Source organism: Phascolarctos cinereus, unplaced genomic scaffold (genome assembly GCF_003287225.1).
Source record: "Phascolarctos cinereus isolate Bilbo 61053 unplaced genomic scaffold, phaCin_HiC Scaffold_4;HRSCAF=312, whole genome shotgun sequence".
NCBI lineage: Eukaryota > Metazoa > Chordata > Mammalia > Diprotodontia > Phascolarctidae > Phascolarctos > Phascolarctos cinereus.
In genome coordinates, this window is record NW_027555847.1 from 108,217,941 (window position 1) to 108,237,418 (window position 19,478).

A 19,478-nucleotide genomic window follows, 5' to 3' on the forward strand; every position below is an offset into this window, starting at 1 on the left:
ATTAACATGATAGCTTCATTCATGGAACCTTTCCTCTTGAATCCCCAAAACATTAATTACCTTTTCCCACCTTGGTCTTCACTAGTACTTTATACTTTATCATTTTTATTATGGTGTGTGTGTGTGTTATAGTCATTTGTATATCATATAACTCTACAAGACTCCATGAGGGCAGGCACAAACTTGATTTAAACTTTTAATTTCCCAGCACCTAATGGAGTAGACAGTAGGTACTTAATAAATGTTTATTAAATTGAACATAACATAAAATAATTTTACAAATTATGAAAATGCTACTATACTGAGTTTGTATCTTTCAAGCAATTCATAGCTAATCTTCCAAAACATCCCTTGACATTTAAAATTAATGTCTAAGTGAGAGACCACTAAAAGCAGATCTACTTTTCTATTCTAAGTCTTTCCAATATTGGAACTTTTCTAATCTGCACTGGCATTGATGAACAAAAGCACTGAAATAGGTTCTAGTCCCAGTCCTGATACTTACTGGGGATCAAAACTCATGCAAGTCATTTAATCAGTTCAAGTAGTTGATTTCTGTAAAATGGAGGGGATAATACCTAGCCTTGTAAGGTTGTATGAAAATCAAATGAGATGGTATACACAGAAATAATTTAAAAATTATAAAAAGCAATACATGTGTCAGTAAATAATTATTATTAGTTATCTTGGTTAGTTGGTTAATAATCATTATATTTACAAATTGATAACAAAATATTTTTTTCTCTTTTTTTTAAAATTTATTTTTGGTTTTCAACATTCACTTCCATAAAATTTTGAGTTCCAAATTTTCTCCCCATCTCTCTCCTCCCCCCATCCCAAGACAGTGTGTAATTTGACATAGGGTCTACATATACATTCATATTGAACCTATTTTCATATTAGTCATGTTGTAAAGAGAATTAGAACCAATGGGAACCATGAGAAAGAAACAAAAAAAAAGAAAGAAAGAAAGAAAAAAAAGAGAGAGCAAGCAAATAATATGTTTCAATCTACATTCAGACCCCATAGTTCTTTTTCTGGATGTGGACTGCCTTTTCCATCATGAGTCCTTTGGAGTTATCTTGAATTCTTCCACTGATAAGAAGAGATGAGTCTATCAAAGTCAGTCATCACACATTGTGGCTGTTACTGTTTACAATGTTCTCCTGGTTCTGCTCACTTCACCCAGCATCATGTAAGTCTTTCCAGGTTTTTCTGAAGTCTGTCTGCTCATAGCAAAATAGTATTCTGTTACATTCATATACTACAACTTGTTCAGGCATTCCCCAACTGATGGGCAACTCCTCAATTTCCAATTCTTTGCCACCACAAAAAGAGTTGCTATAAATAGTTTTGTATGTGTGGGTCCTTTTCCCATTTGTATGATTTCTTTGGGATACAGACCTAGACGTGGTATTGCTGGGTACAAAATCTTTTTGACTCATTTGTTTTTTAGGATTAGATTATTTAGTTTCCAATTATTTTTTAGTCTATCTTTCCACGGCCCTTTATTACATATAATTTTTATTGCATCATGATCTGAAAAGGATGCATTTAGTATTTCTGCCTTTCTGTACTGGATTGTGAGTTTTTTATGCCCTAGTACATGCTCAATTATTGTGTATATGCCATGTACCACTAAGAAAAAAGTATATTCCTTTCTATCCCCATTCAGTTTTCTCCAGAGGTCTACCATACCTAACTTTTCTAAAATTCTATTCACCTCCTTAACTTCTTTCTTATTTATTTTATGATTAGATTTATCTAGTTCAGAGAGGGGGAGGTTGAGGTCCCCCACTAGTATAGTTTTGCTGTCTATTTCTTCCTGTAACTCCCTGAACTTCTCTAAGAATTTGGATGTAACACCATTTGGTGCATATATGTTTAGTAATGACATTACTTCTATGGTGCCTTTTAGCAAGATCTATTTTTCTTCCTTACTTCTTTTCATAAGATCTATTTTTGCTTTTGGTTTGTCTGAGATCAGTATTGCTACCTCTGCTTTTTTGTTTTTTTTTCTTCAGCTGAAGCATAATATATTCTACTCCAACCTTTTACCTTTACCCTGTGTGTGTCCTTCTGCTTCAAATGTGTTTCCTGTAAACAACATATTGTAGAATTATGGTTTTTAATCTATTTTGCTATCCGCTTCTGTTTTATGGGAGACTTCAGCCTATTCACATTCACAGTTATGATTAGTATCTGTCTTTCTCTCCATCCTATTTACCGCATTTATGTTTTTCTTTCTCCTTTTTTCCCTTTCCCTCCTCACTAATGTCTTGCTTTTGAACAACACCTCCCTCAGTCCCACCTCCCTTCTATTAGCCCCCTCACTTTTTTCTCCTTTACCCTTACTGCTTCTGCCCTCCTTTCTATCTACCCTCCCTTTTCTCTCCCCTTTTACCTCCTACTTCAAGTTAAATTTCTATACCTGATTATGTTATTCACTCCTTGAGACAAATCTGATGAGAGTAAGGTTCAAACAATGCTATCTCTGTCCCTTCTTTCGCTCTACTGTATTGCGTTTTTGTGCCTTTTCCTGTAACATAATTTACCCTTGTCTGCCTCCTCGTTTCCTTTTCCCCCCAGTACATTCCCTTAGTTAAATCAAATTAATCCACGTATTTACATTCATTTAATCCACTTGATTAGTTTTTTTTTTATCATTACATCAAAATCAACTTATACCTACCCCCTCTATGTATATTCCTTTAAAGTGGTGTAATAACAATACAGTTCTCAAGAGTTACATCCCTTATAGGGATGGAAACAGTTTGTCTTATTAATAACATGTTGGTTTTTTTCTGTCCTGTTTACCTTTTCATGTCTCTCTTGAGTCTTATATTTGAAGATAAAATTTTCTGTTGAGCTCTGGCCTTTTCATCACGAAGGTTTGGAAGTACCTTATTTTGTTGAATGTCTATCTCCTCCCCAGAAATATTCTTATCTTCACTGGGTAGTTGATCTTTGGTTGTAATCCAAGATCTTCTGCCTTACAAAATATCTCATTCCGTGCCCTATAATCTTTTAATGTAGAAGCTGTAAGGTATTGTGTAATCCTGACTGTGGTTCCATGATATTTAAATTATTTCTTTCTGGCTACTTGCAGTATTTTCTCTCTGATCTAGTAATTTTGAAATTTGGCTACAATATTCCTTGGTGCTTTCAATTTGGGATCTCTTTCAGGAGGTGATTGGTAGAATCTTTCGATGACTATTTTACCCTCTGGTTCTAGGACTTCAGGGCTGTTTTCCTTGATGATTTCCTGAAAGATGCTGTCCAGGTTCTTTCTTTCATCATGGTTTTCAGGTAGACTAATAATTTTTAAATTGTCTCTCCTGGATCTATTTTTCAGGTCAGTTGTTTTAGCAATGAAGTATTTTACATTTTCATCTTTTTTTCATTATTTTGTTTCTGTTTGATTGATTCTTGCTCTCTCATAGAGTCATTAGCTTCCACTTGCCCAATTCTAATTTTTAATGAATTGTTTTCTTCTATTAGATTTTGAACCTCCTTCTACATTTGGCCAATTATGCTTTTTAAGGAGTTGCTTTCTTCAGTGTACTTTTTTCCCAGTTGGCTAATTGTATTTCTTAAGGATTTGTTTTCTACTGCTAATTTTTGTCCCTCCTTTTCCAAGCTATTGACTCTCTCCTGCATACCTCTTTTCTCAATTTGTCTTCTACTTCTCATATTTGACTTTTAAAATCCTTCTTGAACTCTTCCAAGAAGGCTTTTTGGGCTTCAGAACAGTTCATATTTCCTTTTGAGGTTCCAGATGTGGGTTAGTTGACAATGTTGTCCTCTTTGGAATTTCTGCCTTGATCGTCACTGTTCCCATAATAAGAATCTATAATACATTTCTTTTTGTTCATGGAGTTTGCTTATTTCTTGGCCTTTAAAAAGACTGAGTCTCCTGCTGGAGAGCAGGGGGCACTGACCCAAGCTTCTTGTGTTGGGAGCCTGGGGCCTGGTCACTGGCTTTGTGTGCTGGGGCTTCCCATGCTGACAGTTGGAGGCTGTCAGGTTCTGGCAGGTTACCTGGAGTTGGGCTGGAATCAGCAACACTGGACTTCTAGTGGTAGGATTGCATAATCTGGCCCCTGGAGGTTACCTGCTCACCCAGGCCTTTCCTTCCTTTTGCTTTCTTTGGCTCCTTTCAGATGGATATTTCACTGCTGTGGGATGTTTCTTCCCCTGAGGGGAACACTTGGAGCACTTCCCAGAGTTTTTCTGAGGCACTTGAAGACTTGGTTGTTGTAGAAGGCTGAAGCATATAGTGGTTTTTTGAGCCATTTTCTACTGGTTTCTCTGACTTTACAGAGGCACTCGGGGGTCCTGGTGTTGGTATTTGACTGCTCCACCACTTGGAGTTCAGGATCTCCCCTTGGTATGCTGAGGTGGGGCTTTTCTGCTAGCTTGCTGGGACGCCTCCCATTCTGTACTGCTCCCCTTCCCCCATGGCAAGAGGGGCCTTTCCCTTTAATACCTCAAGCTACCTGGGCTACTGGACTGCTACACCCTGTCTTTCTGCTGGTTCAGCTGTTCCAGGGTTTTTCCTGGGGCAATATTTTCTGGGCTTTCAGAAGTTAATAAGGGATGGTGAGAGTGACTTCTTACTCTACCATCTTGGCTCTCGCAATTAACTCACAAAATCTTTTTAATAAGACAGTTCGCCTTCTGATAGAAAAATACTCCTTCTGATAAGTGTGTTTTTAATACAAGTTCTTATAGTTTAGCATATGAAATATGAAATAGGAATCAGGAAAATACTGAATACTTACTGAATTAATGAATGGATGAGTAATGTGCCCTCTAGATATGATCACTTATATTGGTTTTCATTGTGACAACACAAAATATTTGTTTTGCATTTAAGAATATTGGGATTTTAAATGAAACATCTCATTATTTCAGAATGTTTTAAAAAACAGATTTCTTGAATTTTTGTAGTGCTTTTTATGCACTTTTTATGCAGAGAGGTTATATGTCCAAGGTCATACATAGTGGGAGAGTTGGCATTCCAACCCAAATCTAACTCCAAGTCTATCATTCTTTGCGTTATTATCATTCTGCTTCTAAGGAGTCTGCATAAAAAGCTGCTGATTTTTTGTATAAGCACCTAAATTAGTTTTAAATCCCTATCTAATACTATCATAACTATAATAATGATAATAATAATACTACCATCTAAATACTCATCTGTTTCAGAGTCAGGAATGAACACACATACATATACATACATATATATATACATACACACACACATATATGACTTTTTGTGTGTTTAATTTGGGAGAGGGAAGTAATTTATGTATTCTATGTATGTATATGTAGATTTTTTTTTTTGAGAGAAGGTACAGAAAACAATTTCCATGGTACTAATATGTGTAAAACATGGTACATTTTCCTTTAAAATGAAGTTTTCTTTCAGAGCTGGAGAACTTGAAAGAATATGCATGAGGCAACAGAGTTAGGCAAGGAAGCCACAGTTCATTTGAGGAATGAAGAATGTTAACTTTATACATTAAAAAGTCATTTGTAGTATGTAATAGAGGATGCTGGTGGGGGAAAAAAAACAACCCAACAACTTTTTATATAAAAAGAGTGCCAAGTTGGCAGGGGAAATGGAAATGACAACATGAATCAAATGAGAAAAGAAACAGTAAACATCTAAGAGTTTTCCCAGTGACCTCTGCCACACCCTTGTGAAAAAGACTATATTTCACAATAGTTAACTCTTTTATAAAAATCTTGAGAATTATCACTGCAGAAAATGGTGAGAGCATGATCTTATGCCAAACTCAAATTCAGCATTTGAAAATCAATTCTTGTTCCCATGTCATCTCTGCTTTCAGGCATTAGATAAATATTACACAATGGCTTACATTACTAGTGGAAGTCTGATTCAATGACTACTGAAAAAATATTAAAGTAACATTTTATATGACAGATAAATTATAGTGTTTATAAGTTAATAAAAGGACAAGAAAATAAAATATAGAAGAAATTTCAATTAACATGTGCCTTTTAACTTAAATATAAGTTTATTTTTTTTACTTTGTAGAAAGAATTTTTGCAAATAGAAAAACATGGAAGTAACTTAATGACTAGATGTGGTTTTTTTGTTAAATAATATGGACTCCTAATTTTTTTCAAGATCCCAAAATGACTTTAACTTTATTTCCCTTGCTTAAGTCAAATCATTAAATCTCACAGTGATTTGGGGTGGGGTGGGGGCAGGGAAAAGGCTGTGGATTAGATCATGGCTGAGTGGGGTAGGAGCAGTGGGCCTCAGGCCTCACTGGGGAAGCTGGAGGAGGAATGACTGTCCGGCAGGCAGGTAGGTGATGTTCTGAGAGCAGGAAAGCTGGTACACGACGTCCTCTGCAGCTTCCAGCTTATGAAGGCCATCTCCTGTGGTGGCCAGCAAATTGGCAATCAGCTTGGCTGATCTGGAGTCACCCTCTGCTGAGATGATGGCTGCTTTCTTCTGTTGCTCAGCCTTTTCCACTACAAATCTGGCCCTCTCTGCTTCCTGGTGAGCCACCTGTGAACTCCTTCCCAAAAGGTCAGTTGTGTCAAAGAAACATCCTCCAAGATGAGCCGAAAGGTTTCTGCTCACTCTGTGAGGTCATCGCTTACTTGCCTGGAGACTAGTTCTCTCTCGGTGATCAATTCTCCAGCATCAAATAGAGCTCCCACTGACTTGAGAATCTCAGCAGTTATGGATGGCAACACCCACTCATCGTACTCCCTGCCAGTGCTGGTGAGGATTCAGGGCAGTTGATCGGCAACAGGTCGGAAGAGAATACAAAGAGTGATACTGACATTCTGTAAATCCTGGCTACCAATGATGACTGAGACATTCTGTAGCCAGAAATGGCAGTCAAAAATAACTGGTTTCTGTACCCATGGGATGAGAAAAAGAGTCTCTTCTCCTACAACAATGTCTTGGACTCCATGGAACCTATCAAAGATGCAGCTCTGTGGCCAGCATCCACATTACATAAGGCAGAGTTGACAACTCCTCCTACAACAGCTAAGCCCAGGCCAAACTTGCCAACAGCTTCAAACAGTTCAGCATCCATGTCTCCTGCAGATGGTCTTGGTCTTCTGCCTCTCATTCCAGACACAACTCTGACCTCCACATGAATTCTATATTTTTTTCTTAAGGAGGTCATAGAGATGTATATAGAGGTCCCAGGTGCTAAAAGTGTAATGAAATCATATTCATAGTCAACTAGCATTCTATATACAAGCTAAGCACTGGGGACACAAGGAAAGGTGGGAGGAGGGGGAAATAGTCCCTGCTCTCTATAAGAGCTTATCATAAAATGGGAACAACAATGTGCAAACAAGATATATACAGAATAAATTAGGGATAGTATCAGAGGGAAAAGATTAAGGTGGAACTTTAGCTGAGACTTGAAGAAAGTCAGGGAAGTCAGACGACAGAGATAAGGAGTGAGGGAATTCCAGGAATTGAGGACATTGAGTTAAAATGATAAGAATCAGGGGACGGAGTGTTGTGTGCAAGGAACAGCAAAGAGGCCAGTGTCACTGGATCAGAGTACATGAAGGGGAGTAACGTGTAAAAAGACTAGAAAAGCAAGAAGGGGAAGGTTATGAAGGCCTTTAAAAACCAAACAGAGTATTTTATATTTGATCTTGAAGATAATAAAGAGTCACTGGATATTAATGAGTGGGAGGATTGTGACATGATCAGCTGAGTGGAGGATGGATGGGACTGGGGAGAGACAAGGCACAAAAACAGCAAGATATTGCAATAGCCTAGGTGTAATGCAATGAAGGCCAACAACAGGGTGGTGACAAGGTCAGAGGACTGAAAAGAATATATAACAGATATTTCAAAGGTAGAAAAAATAGAACTTGACAACTAATTTGGATATAATTGGATGAAAGAGAATGATGAGTCAAGGCAGACTCAGGACAGAGACTGAAAAATATATGAAATAAATCTTTGAAATGTACTCTGACTCCTAAAGAGTATGGATGAGTAAATTAGATACAGAGGCTCAAGAATATAAGAAAAATTTTCCATTATTAAAAAGTAACTATAAAAGAAAATTTACTTTTTTATGAAAATGTTTCCTATGTAGGAGGGAATGAGCCTCTGGGAAGCTTCATTGTTAATATTCTGCAACAAATACTGTGCTGTAGCTCTAGACCTTGTGTTCAAGGCGTAAGTGAAAGTATTCAGATAAGAATGAATGAATGAAAAGCATTTGTTGAGTGCTTACCGTATGCAAAGTATTATATTAAGCTGATGAGAGTAGTGGTGGTAGGACAATACAAATACAAAATAACAGTATTTGCACTCAAAGAACTTACATTCTAATTAAGGAAACAAACACAGAGGGGAGTGGTACCTAGAGAAAGATGTTTTGGTTTGGAAAGTGACAGGGATGGTGAATGGGGCACAGGGGAGTTGATTGGCATACTTTTGTAATAACAGCAGTACTGGGACAGCTAGGTGGCACAGTGGATAGAGCACCAGCCCTGAAGTTAGGAGGACTTGAGTTCAAATCTGGCCTCAGACCAAAAACTTGACACTTACTAGCTGTGTGACCATGGGCAAGTCACTTAAGTCCAATTGCCTAAAAAAGAAAAAAATAGCAGTATTGATTTAATTATGGTTCCAGAGCCAGAAAGGGAAGGCAATTGTGTGGTGTGTGTGTGTGTGTGTGTGTGTGTGTGTGTGTATCAGGTTGGATCTGATGAACCATATGGTGGTGCAAAGTGGTAAGAAATCTGCAACATATTTACCTCCTAAAAATCTGGTAGATTACACGAAAGGACTACACACACACACACACACACACACACACACACACACACACACACACACACACATGTGTAAACAGACACATATTCCAATGACCCATTATCACATTAGAGCTGGAATGTACCTTGCAGATAATTTAATCCAATCCTCTCATTTTCCAGATAAGGAAACTGAAGCCCAGAGAGGTAAGTGAATTGCCTAAGGTCATACATTTAGTAAATTGTAGAACCAGGATTCAAACTGAAGTCCTCTGCCACCAATTCTGTACTCATTCTACTACCTACAATTGACTATTTTATATTGGTTCCTTTTTTTTACTAAATGAAGTAACTGTTAGATAAATATAAACATAAATATAAATGTCAAACTACATCTATATTCCATTCCAGACACTACATTTAAGGAAAGGTTATAGGCATTCTAGAGAGGAGGAAGAGGAGGAGAAACAGTAGCAGTGGTGATGGTGGTGGTAGTATGAGAAGGAGGAGGAGGAGGAGAAAAATGAGGAGGGGGACACTGTTAATTACTACTCCTTCTCCTCCTAACATTTACATATCATTTTAAGATTTGCAAAGCATTATGTATGTGCATATGTATATATAATAATAGTAGCTAACATTTATATAGCACTTTGTTGTTGTTAGTTGTTTGGTCATGTCCAACTCATTGTGATCCCATGGACCATATCATGTCAGTACTATCCTTGAGGTTTTCTTGGCAAAGATATTGGAGTGGTTTGCCATTTCCTTTTCCAGTGGATTAAGTGACTTGTTCAGGGTCACACAGCTAAGTGTCTGAGGCCAGATCTAAACTCAGATCTTTCTGACTCCAGACTCAGCACTCTATCCTCTGAGCCACCCAGTTGCCTCCTATGTGCCAAGAACTGTGCTAAGTACTTTACAATTATTATTTCATTTGATCCTCATAACAACCCTGTAAGGTAGGTGCTATTATTAATGCCATTTTACAGATGAAAAAAAGACTGAGGTAAAAGAGGGTAATTGCCTTGTCCAGCGTCACCTAACTACTAAGTGTCTTAGGCAGGATTTGACTCAGGTCTTCCTGACTCCGGGTCTAGGATCTTATCCAATACACCACACAGATTACCAAGATGATGAAAGGGTCTGGAAACCATGACATACGAAGAATGACTAAAGGAATTAGAGCTATTTACCCTGACAAAGAAAGTCATGAGCAGTACAATCAAATATTTGGAAGCCTGTCATTTTGGAAGAGCAATTTGACTTAATCTTTATAGACCTGGAAGTAAAAACTAGGAGCAGTGGTGGCTAAGAAGTTTCACGGAGGCAGGTTTGAGCTCAAAATAATTTGATTTAATATTTGTTAAATGACCACTGTGTGCAAGACACTCTGTCAGGTTCTGGGATGCAAAAACAAAGTGAGACACCAACTCCATTCTCAAAGATAAATACAATATTGGCTTTTTAATAATATAAACTGTGCAACAATGTTTTGTGAGGTATTGAACACATCCCTCATTACTACCATTGGATGTATGAGGCTGGATGACCACCTATTAAAGGATGCCACAGAATGAATTTCTGCAGTGGGTTAGAAATTGGACCACAGTATTAATAAGATCCTTTTCCACAATAATATTTTGTGATTCTGTTATAGATCGAAAACAGGATAGAGATTGACTTAGTTTAGAATGCATAAACCTGGAACAACAGGGTTCTCTCTGTGTGTAGGAGTTTTATAGTCTTCTCCCCAAAGTGTAGAAACCTCCTTCCAAAATTTTAAATATAGAAAGAAGAAAATGGTATCAGACATTGGGGGAGGCGGGTGGCAGTGCTTAGGTTTTATTATTTTTCATGATTTCTTCTACAACTGCATCAAACTAAAGTTTTTTTATATTTTAGTGAGGTTTTCCATTCACATTTTCATGAAACTTAAAGGTTTCTTGGTTATAAAGAGAAAAGTTGTGAACCACTATTTTAAACTATGTAATAGGATAACTGCCAGTATTACAACTTGTAAATAAAAATGCTAAAAAAACCTGCTATTATTGAGAAAAGAGTAGTTATTTTATGTCACATAAACATCAGCAATACTTTTTTCTTACACCTATAGCAGTACAGAATATTAATAGCAGAATACTCCTCTTAATGGCAGAGAAGGAACAACTCCCTCATATATTTCAAGATTTTAATGGATTCTGCTATTCATTATTCAAAGTTCTTTTACTGAAATAAAGATGTATTAGTCTATGTCTTTTCAAGTTCAATACAATTATGGAAACCAAACAGGTTTTTGATACATTAATATATCATTAGTTTATCCATTCTCTCTCTCTCTCTCTCTCTCTCTCTCTCTCTCTCTCTCTCTCTCTCTCTCTCTCACACACACACACATCACTGATGCCTCTTTCCTCTCTACCACTCTAGAGCTAGAGCAGCAAATTCCTAAATTTTGCTACAGATCATGCTTGCCAATGACTTTTTTTGTTGTTCACTATCTTTCAATCATCTCCAACTCTTTTGTGTCCCCATTGTGGTTTTCTTGGCAAAGATACCAGAGTGGTTTGCCATTTCCTTCTTCAGTTCACTTTATAGATAAGGAAACTGAGGCAAACAGGGTTAAGTGACTTGCCCAGGGTCACACAGCTAGTAAGTGTTTGAGACTGAATTTGAACTCAAGTCTTCCTGATTCCAGACCTGGTGCTCTATTCACCATACCACCTTGCTGCCCTTTGCTAATGACTACACTATTTTTCAAATGTGAATTACAAATTTTCTCACTTAAATATATATTTATCATAACTAAAATAATTTTTGAAAAAGGTCTTTGAATATCCATATTCGAACTAAAAACAAAATGCTCTACTACAACCCCACTCTATCTATTAATTATGGAATAGGTAGATAATAAAAAACTGGGAACAAAGTTGTCGTCCATCAATGAAAGAAAGATGAACCAATTGTATAATACTAATATAAGAGAATACAAATTTAGCATAAGAAACAATGAATTTAAGGAATTCAGAGAAACCTATACAGACTTGTATAATCTGATGCAAAGAAACCAGAATCAGCAGAACAATATAAACTACTATAGATACAATACAAACTACTATAAATAACTATAAGAATATGAATGCAAATAACCTTAAAAGCTAGCTAAACTCAAGATTAATTGCAATGAAAAATCTTAATCCTAAGAGAATAGATGATTAAATACAGTTTTCTGCTCTCAGTAGAAGTGGGGACCTATGAATGTCTGATATTGCATATGCTATGTATAGCAGTCATTTCATTGTTTTTGTTTTTATCTGACAATGGTATGTTTTGTTTTGTTTTTAGAAGGGAGGATTTAAGTGAGGAGAGAACTTATATCAGGAAAAGATTGTGATATGGAGAAAAAACAAAAGGTATCAAAAATTTTTAAAACAAAATGCATTTTAAGATATTTTAAAAGAGAAGATATGGCCTCAGACACATGATACTCACTAGCTGTGTGATCCTGGACAAGTCATTTATCTCTAATTGCCTCACAAAAAAAAACCCCAAAAAACATAAAAAGAGAGAAGATACCATTTTAAAAATAGAACCATAGCAAATAATAATTATTGCACTCTGCAATTTTTTTTACAATAAAAAAATTTGGTAAAGAAATTTTAGTACTCCTGATTGGATTAAATAAGGAAAAATAATACAACATCAGTGATCTAAGTAGCTCTGTCATAGGAAGTAAAATAATTTATGTGAGGAACTTTGCAAAACTTAAAGTACTACAGAAATGCTAGCTGTTGTTATTATGATTGTTGTTGCCATTCAATGCATTATCGCTGCCTGTGCTTTTTGAAGCACAATATTGAAAAAATGATGTCCAAAACCCTATCCAACTTACAAATCAGCAACATGTTGTTAAGAGATGGATATATGACTTATGATGGAAAATAAGTGATAATATAGGAAGAAAATTTATCTTTATATTCAGATTTTCACAAATTCCTTTTTGGTTGTCTATTTCTCTCCATGGAAGAAGGTTATCTACATGATTATCTAGCAGCTAAGACTACAGCAAAGAAAAAGACTTTCTATAAAACAAAAATACAATGTAGAGAAATGAGTATTCTCATGAATTAACATGTTTGTTGAATGAATGAACAAATGAATGAGTGAATGATTCTCTCTTTCCTACCTTCATCATATAGTTCAGAGTAAAAACTCAATAAATATTAATAGAATGAATAAGAGATATAGATAGCTTTCTGGCTTTGTCCTTCCCTGTCTTTGGTTAGTAAGTCCTAGCTTTGGCACCATATTGCAAGGATTATGTAAATAAGCAATTCAATGGTATCTTTTAGTGGTTTATGTGTCCAGTGTTAATTGCTCCTAAACAGTGGTTTAGAAGTATACTAAAAGTCCATGTGTTTATTTATTTGCTGATAAAAATGATCACAAAGAAACCAGTTTAATGATTCAGGCTATCAAGAATATAATTGTGTTATTTTTTTAAAATACTGTTTTTGTATTTCTTTTTCTGTTACATTTTGAGTTTCAAGTTGTCCCCCTGCCTCCCTCCCAAGCCCACACCAGAGAAGGCCAGAATCTGGTATAGATATATATACAGACATATAGGTGGAACCATACAATATATACTTCCATATAATAGTTTTTTCTCTGGTGGTAGATAGCATTTTCCTTCATAAGTCCTTAGTAGTTGATTTGAATGTTCATGTTACTCAGAATAGCTTAGTCATTTAGTTACTCTTCAAAAAATATTGTTGTTACTATATACTGTGTTCTGCTCATTTCACTCTGCATTATTTCATGCAAGTCTTTCCATGCTTTTCTTTTTTTTTTTATTTTTAGGCAACTGGGGTTAAGTGACTTGCCCAGGGTCACACAACTAGTAAGTGTCAAGTGTTTGGTCTGAGGCCAGTGTTGAACTCAGGTCCTCCTGACTTCAGGGCTGGTGCTCTATCCACTGCGTCACTTAGCTGCCCCAATGCTTTTCTAAAATCAATCTGCTCATTATTTCTAACAGCCCAGTAGTATTCTATCACAATCATATATCACTCACAACTTATTCAGCCAATTCCCACTAGATAAGCATTATGTTAGTTTCTACTTATTTGCCACCACAAGGAGAGATGCTATAAATATTTTAAAACATATACATTCTTTTTTTCCCTTGATCATCTTGGGAAACAGACATAATAGAGATATTACTGGGTCAAAGGATATGACAGTTTTATAACAGTTTGGGTATACTTCCAGATCAGTTCACAGTTGGATCAGTTCACAGTTCCACCAACAGTGTATTAGTGTCTCAGTTTTTCCACATCTCTTTCAACATTTGTCATTTCCCCCTTCTATCATTTTAGCCAATCTGAAGGTGAGGTAGTACCTCAAGGTTGTTTTAATTTGTATTTGTCTAATCAATAATGGTTTAGAATCTTTTTTCATGTGACTATAAACAGCTTTGATTTATTTCTTCTTCAAAAATTGCCTGTTCATATCCTTGGGCCATTTATCAATTGGAGAATGGTTCTTTGCTTTTCAGTTGTTCAGCCGTATCCAACTCTTTGTGACCTCACAGACCAAAGCATGGTAGCCCTTCTAATGACTATCTCTCAAAGTCTCTCCAAGTTCATGTTCATTGTTTCCATGATGTTATCTATCCATCTCATGCTCTGCCATACCCTTTTCCTTTTGCCTTCAATCTTTCCCACCATCAGGGTCATTTACAATGAGTCCCATCTTTTCACTACGTGGCTAAAGTATTTAAGCTTCAGCTTCAATATTTGACCTTCTAATGAATAGCCTGAATTATTTTCTTTAAGTACTGAGTTATTTGATCTCCTTGCTTTGCAAGGGACTCTCAAAAGTCTCCTCCAATGCCACAATTTGAAAGTGTCAATTCTGTGGTGCTCAGCTTTCCTTATAGTTCAACACTGACAGCCATATATTGCTACTGGAAAAACCATAGCTCTGACTATATGGGCCTTTTGTTGGCAAGATAGTGGATTTCCATTTCTGCCTTATTTTTTTCTACTATGCTGTCCAGAGTTGCCATATCTTTTCTTCCAAGGAACAAGTGTCTTTTAATTTCATGGTTTTTATACTCTCTTCTTTCACCCTCATCAACAGACCTCTCAATTCCTCTTGACTTTCTGTCATCAGAGTGGTATCATCTGCATATCTGAGATTGTTGTTATTTCTCCTGACAACCTTAATTCCGGCTTTTGATTCATCCAGCCTAGCATTTTTGCATGTTGTACTTTGCATTTAAGTTAAGATAAATAAATAAATATATAAGGAGACAATATGCAGCCTTGTTGTGCTCCTTTTCCAATCTTAAATCAGTTGTTCCATATTCAGTTCTAACTGTTGCTTCTTGGCCCACATACAGGTTCCTCAGTTGTGATCTACAACTTACCATAGTCAATGAAACAGATATAGATTTCTCTGGAACTCCCTTGCTTTCTCCATAATCCAGCGAATGTGAGTAATTTGGTCTCTAGCTTCTTTGCCTTTTCAAAAACCAGCATATTCTGATAATTCTCAGTTCACATATGAGTGATGTCTAGCTTGCAGAATCTCAAGCATAAACTTTCTGGTGTGTAAAATGAGCGCAACTGTTTGATAATTTGAATATTCCTTGGCACTGATCTTTTTTAGGACTGGGACATAAATTGATAGGAGAATGTAGGGACTCTTAGAAGGGTATATAGATTAGGGAGGCAGTGGTCAGAAGTGAATTAGACTTCTGAGGAGGGATAGGGTAAAAAGAGAGAGGGAAGAAGAAATAGGATGGAGGGAAATACATAACTAGTAATTATGACTTTGAATGTAAATAGGATGAATTCACCCATAAAACAGAAATGGATAACAAAATGTATTAAAAAAAAACCAGAAACTGACAATACATCATTGACAAGAAACACATTTAAAAATGAGAGACACACATAGAGTAAAAATAAAGGGCTAGAGTAGAATTTATTATGCTTCAGTTGATGTGAAAAAAAAAGCAGGGGCAGCAATCACGATCTCAGAAGTCAAAGCTAAAACAGATTTAATTAAAAGGAATAAACAGGGAAAATACACTGTTAAAAGGTACAGTAGACAATGAGGTAGTATCAATTAAATATATATGCACCAAATGCTATAGCATCAAAATTTATAAAGGAATAGGTAAATGAATTACAAGTGGAAATAGACAGCAAAATTATAATAGTGGAGGACTTCAATGTTCCCTTCTCAGAACTAGAAAAATCTGACCAAAAAATGAATAAGAAAGAAGCCAACTTGATGAATAGAATCTTAAATAAGCTAGAAATGAAAGACATCTAGAAAGCACTGAATGGGAATAGAAAAAAGATGTGTTTTTCTCATCAGTACATGGCACCTTAAAAAAAGCGACCATATATTGGGGAAGAAAAAAAAAGTGGAAATATTAAATTCATCCTTTTAAGATAATGCAATAAAAAATTACATTAAATAAAAGACCATGGAAAGATAGATTAAAAATTAATTGGAGACTAAATAACCTAATCTTAAAGAATGAGGGGGGCTCATAGAGGCTCACCAGACCTCTCCCCCAAACTCCTGAAAATACCTTTAAAAATGACTCTAAACAAGTTCTAGCACAGCAGAACCCACAAAAAGACAGAGTGAAACAAATTTCCAACCCAAGACAACTTGGAAGGTCAGCAGGAAAGGTCTGCTGCACCAGGGTGAATGAGGAGCACAGTCCAGTACCATGGAAGACCTAGCCCCGGCAAACCTGGAGCAGGCCTCAGAACAACTGGATTACAGGCAGGTGGGCTTCTAGACCTCTCAGCCCACAGACACCAAAGAACTTAGAAGGTTAGCAGGTAGGGTCTGTTGCACCTGAGTGAGACTGGAGTGCAGCCCAGTGCAGGCCCCACTAGCACAGCTCCAGTCCCACCAAATCAGGAGTAGGCCTTGAGAATCACTGAATCAGCAGTGGAAGCAGTAGCAGCTTCTGGAGCTCTCAGCCCACAGACAGTAAGGGAGTCAAGCAACTAGTCAGAAGGAGAAAGGTTTGTTGAAGGAAGTATTTGATTAGATCATTCAAAGTCTTCCCCTTAAGGTAAAATCTCATAACAGGAGGTGATGTATCTGTGATGCACTGGGAGAAGAGTATGGAAACTGAGGCAGGAGGCAGGGGCACTTAATCTTTATCAAGGAAGGTCCTTGTTTTGGCCTTGATATGGAAAAGATTCTGGTGGATAATGATGACAATCTGATCTCAGGGTAGTTAAAAATGTTAACAAATTCATTTAGAGGAATAAAAGGCCTGGAGCATTAAAAACAATATGTAATGAAAAAATAGTAATGAAGACAGAAGTACTTCCAGACTTCAAACTATATTATAAACTGGTCTTCATCAAAAGTATTTAGTATTAGTTTAAAAAAAATAGAAAAGTAGATAAATGCAAGAGACTAAAAAAAGAAACAGGAAAAAAATGTAATACAATAATCTTTAAGTAGTTAAATTCAATAAATTCCAAAATGCAAATTACCTAGGATAAAATTATTTTTTGACAAGAATTGATGGGAAAATTGGAAAGCAGTCCAACAGAAAATATATCTTATCTTACACAGCGTAATAAATTCAAAATACATACGTGACCTGAATATTAATCATCATACAAAAATATTAGAAAAGAAGTAGATAATTATGGACTTTGGGAAATGGAACTGACACAATTCTGAATGTGCTAATGTATAATTCTGTTGACATAAGGTGAATCTACTTTAACTTCTTGTAAGATTTAAAATTCCAAAAAACAAAAAGAAAAGAGGTAGACCATATGCCTTTCATAAAAATGGGTAGGAGGTGTATTTTTTAACCAAATAATGGGTAGAAGTAATTACAAAGGACAAAATGATTTTGATTATATGAAATTAAAAAGGTTTTGCCCAAGCAAAATTAGTGCATCTAGAATAAGGAAGAAATCAACTGGGGGGGGGTTATTATTTTAAATTTCCCAGATAAATAGAAATATATAAAAATGAAAGCCATATCCCAATAAAAGAACGGTATAAGAAAGCATAAGAATAGCTTAGGCTTCACCTCACACCAAGAATGTTGCCATATATAATAAAAGATGGGAATTGTCCATATCAGAGAAGTTGTGGAAAGAATAGCACACTATCCATTTCTGGTGGTTGCTGTGAACTGGTTCACTCATTCTCAAAATCAATTTGGAATTATGTGATGAAAGTGACTAAAATGTCTATACTCTTTGACCCAGAGATTTCATTTCTAATCATAAATGTTAAGGTCAATGAAAAAAAGAAATGTCTAATATAAAACAATATTTATAGCATCACTTTTTGTAGTAGATGAGAATTAGAAACAAAATACAAGTAGTTTTACATGAATTTAATGGAATATTACCAGGCTAAAAGAAAGAATGAATACAAAAAATACAGAGAAATAGATAAAGTCTTCTATGAACTGATGCAAAGTTGAGTAAACATAATAACAAAAAACAGAAATGGAAAGAATAATTTTAAGAAATGAAAGCAAATGAGGTGAAATTGTAATTACTCAGCTTAGTCCCACCCCCCAAAAAACATATGAGAAGACATCCCCCCCCTCATTTCTTACCAAAGGTATAGAATTACAGAAGTGGTACATTGTAGATAATGTCAGTCTTTTTTTTTTTTGGACATTAGTTAGTTTTGATGAACTGCTTTCTTTTCTCTTTTTTTATACTTTGTTATAACATGGACCTCTGGGAGGGAAAGGCAGAAGGAATACATTGGGAAATGTAGTTGATAAAAAAATTTATCTAGAATATTTGTTTTTTAAAAAACTCATCACATTTATTGATGATAAGTAATATTAAATCTAGGGAAAATGTCTGATATTTTATAGGAGAAAAAAATTAAAACCATTTTCCTCTTCTTGACGTTTGGAATGGCACCGAACTTGACTTGTTCCATCACTCAAAAAATTTTACTGGCACCATCTTTGAAGGATGTAAATATAGCAGCTTTTCAGGTATGAGAAAGAGCCTCATGGGAAACTGTATTCGACAGAGCTGTTTCTGCAGCAGACTTTATAAAAATATTGTTTATTTTATTTCTTGTTTAGATTCTAAAACTTTTTTCTAGACTCCATTCAACCACGGCAAATACAACTTAAATCTGCCAAGAACTAAAATCAGTTTTCTTAAATGTTCTGCCCTCTTGTCCCATAAGAAACTACTTAATACCATGATTAGGATCATAATTGCATTTTCTAGATTGGTGGTGATCACTAATAATCTTATAACAAACAAACAAACAAACAAATAAATAAATAAATGAATGAATGAATAAATAAAAAATAAATAATAAATAAATAAATAAATAAATAAATAAATGAGTGAGTGAATGGATAAATAAATAGATAAATAGATAAATAAATACATTGTGGTTCTTCTAATACAATCAAAGTGGTATGCACATGGTAGGCACTAAATGAAAATGTGTAAAATAATGACTACACCTAAGTTTAAATATCGTAGATTCTGAGGAATTGTTACTAATAGATAATTCAACCCAACAAATATTTATTAAGAACCTACTAAAGGTGCTATATGAACAGCTAGGTGGCACAGTGTGTATACCAGACCTGAAGTCAGGAAGACTGTTCTTCCTGAGTTCAAATCTGGTCTCAG

At 35.6% G+C, this 19,478-nt stretch overlaps 1 protein-coding gene and 1 pseudogene across 5 annotated transcripts in view; both read right to left on the reverse strand.

Annotated features, from left to right (window-relative positions):
- Positions 1 to 19,478, reverse strand: part of CCDC171 (coiled-coil domain containing 171) — a 501,148-nt gene that overhangs the window by 71,903 nt on the left and 409,767 nt on the right. The gene's annotated exons all lie outside the window — the stretch shown is intronic.
- Positions 6,125 to 7,851, reverse strand: LOC110196470 (prohibitin 1 pseudogene; annotated as a pseudogene).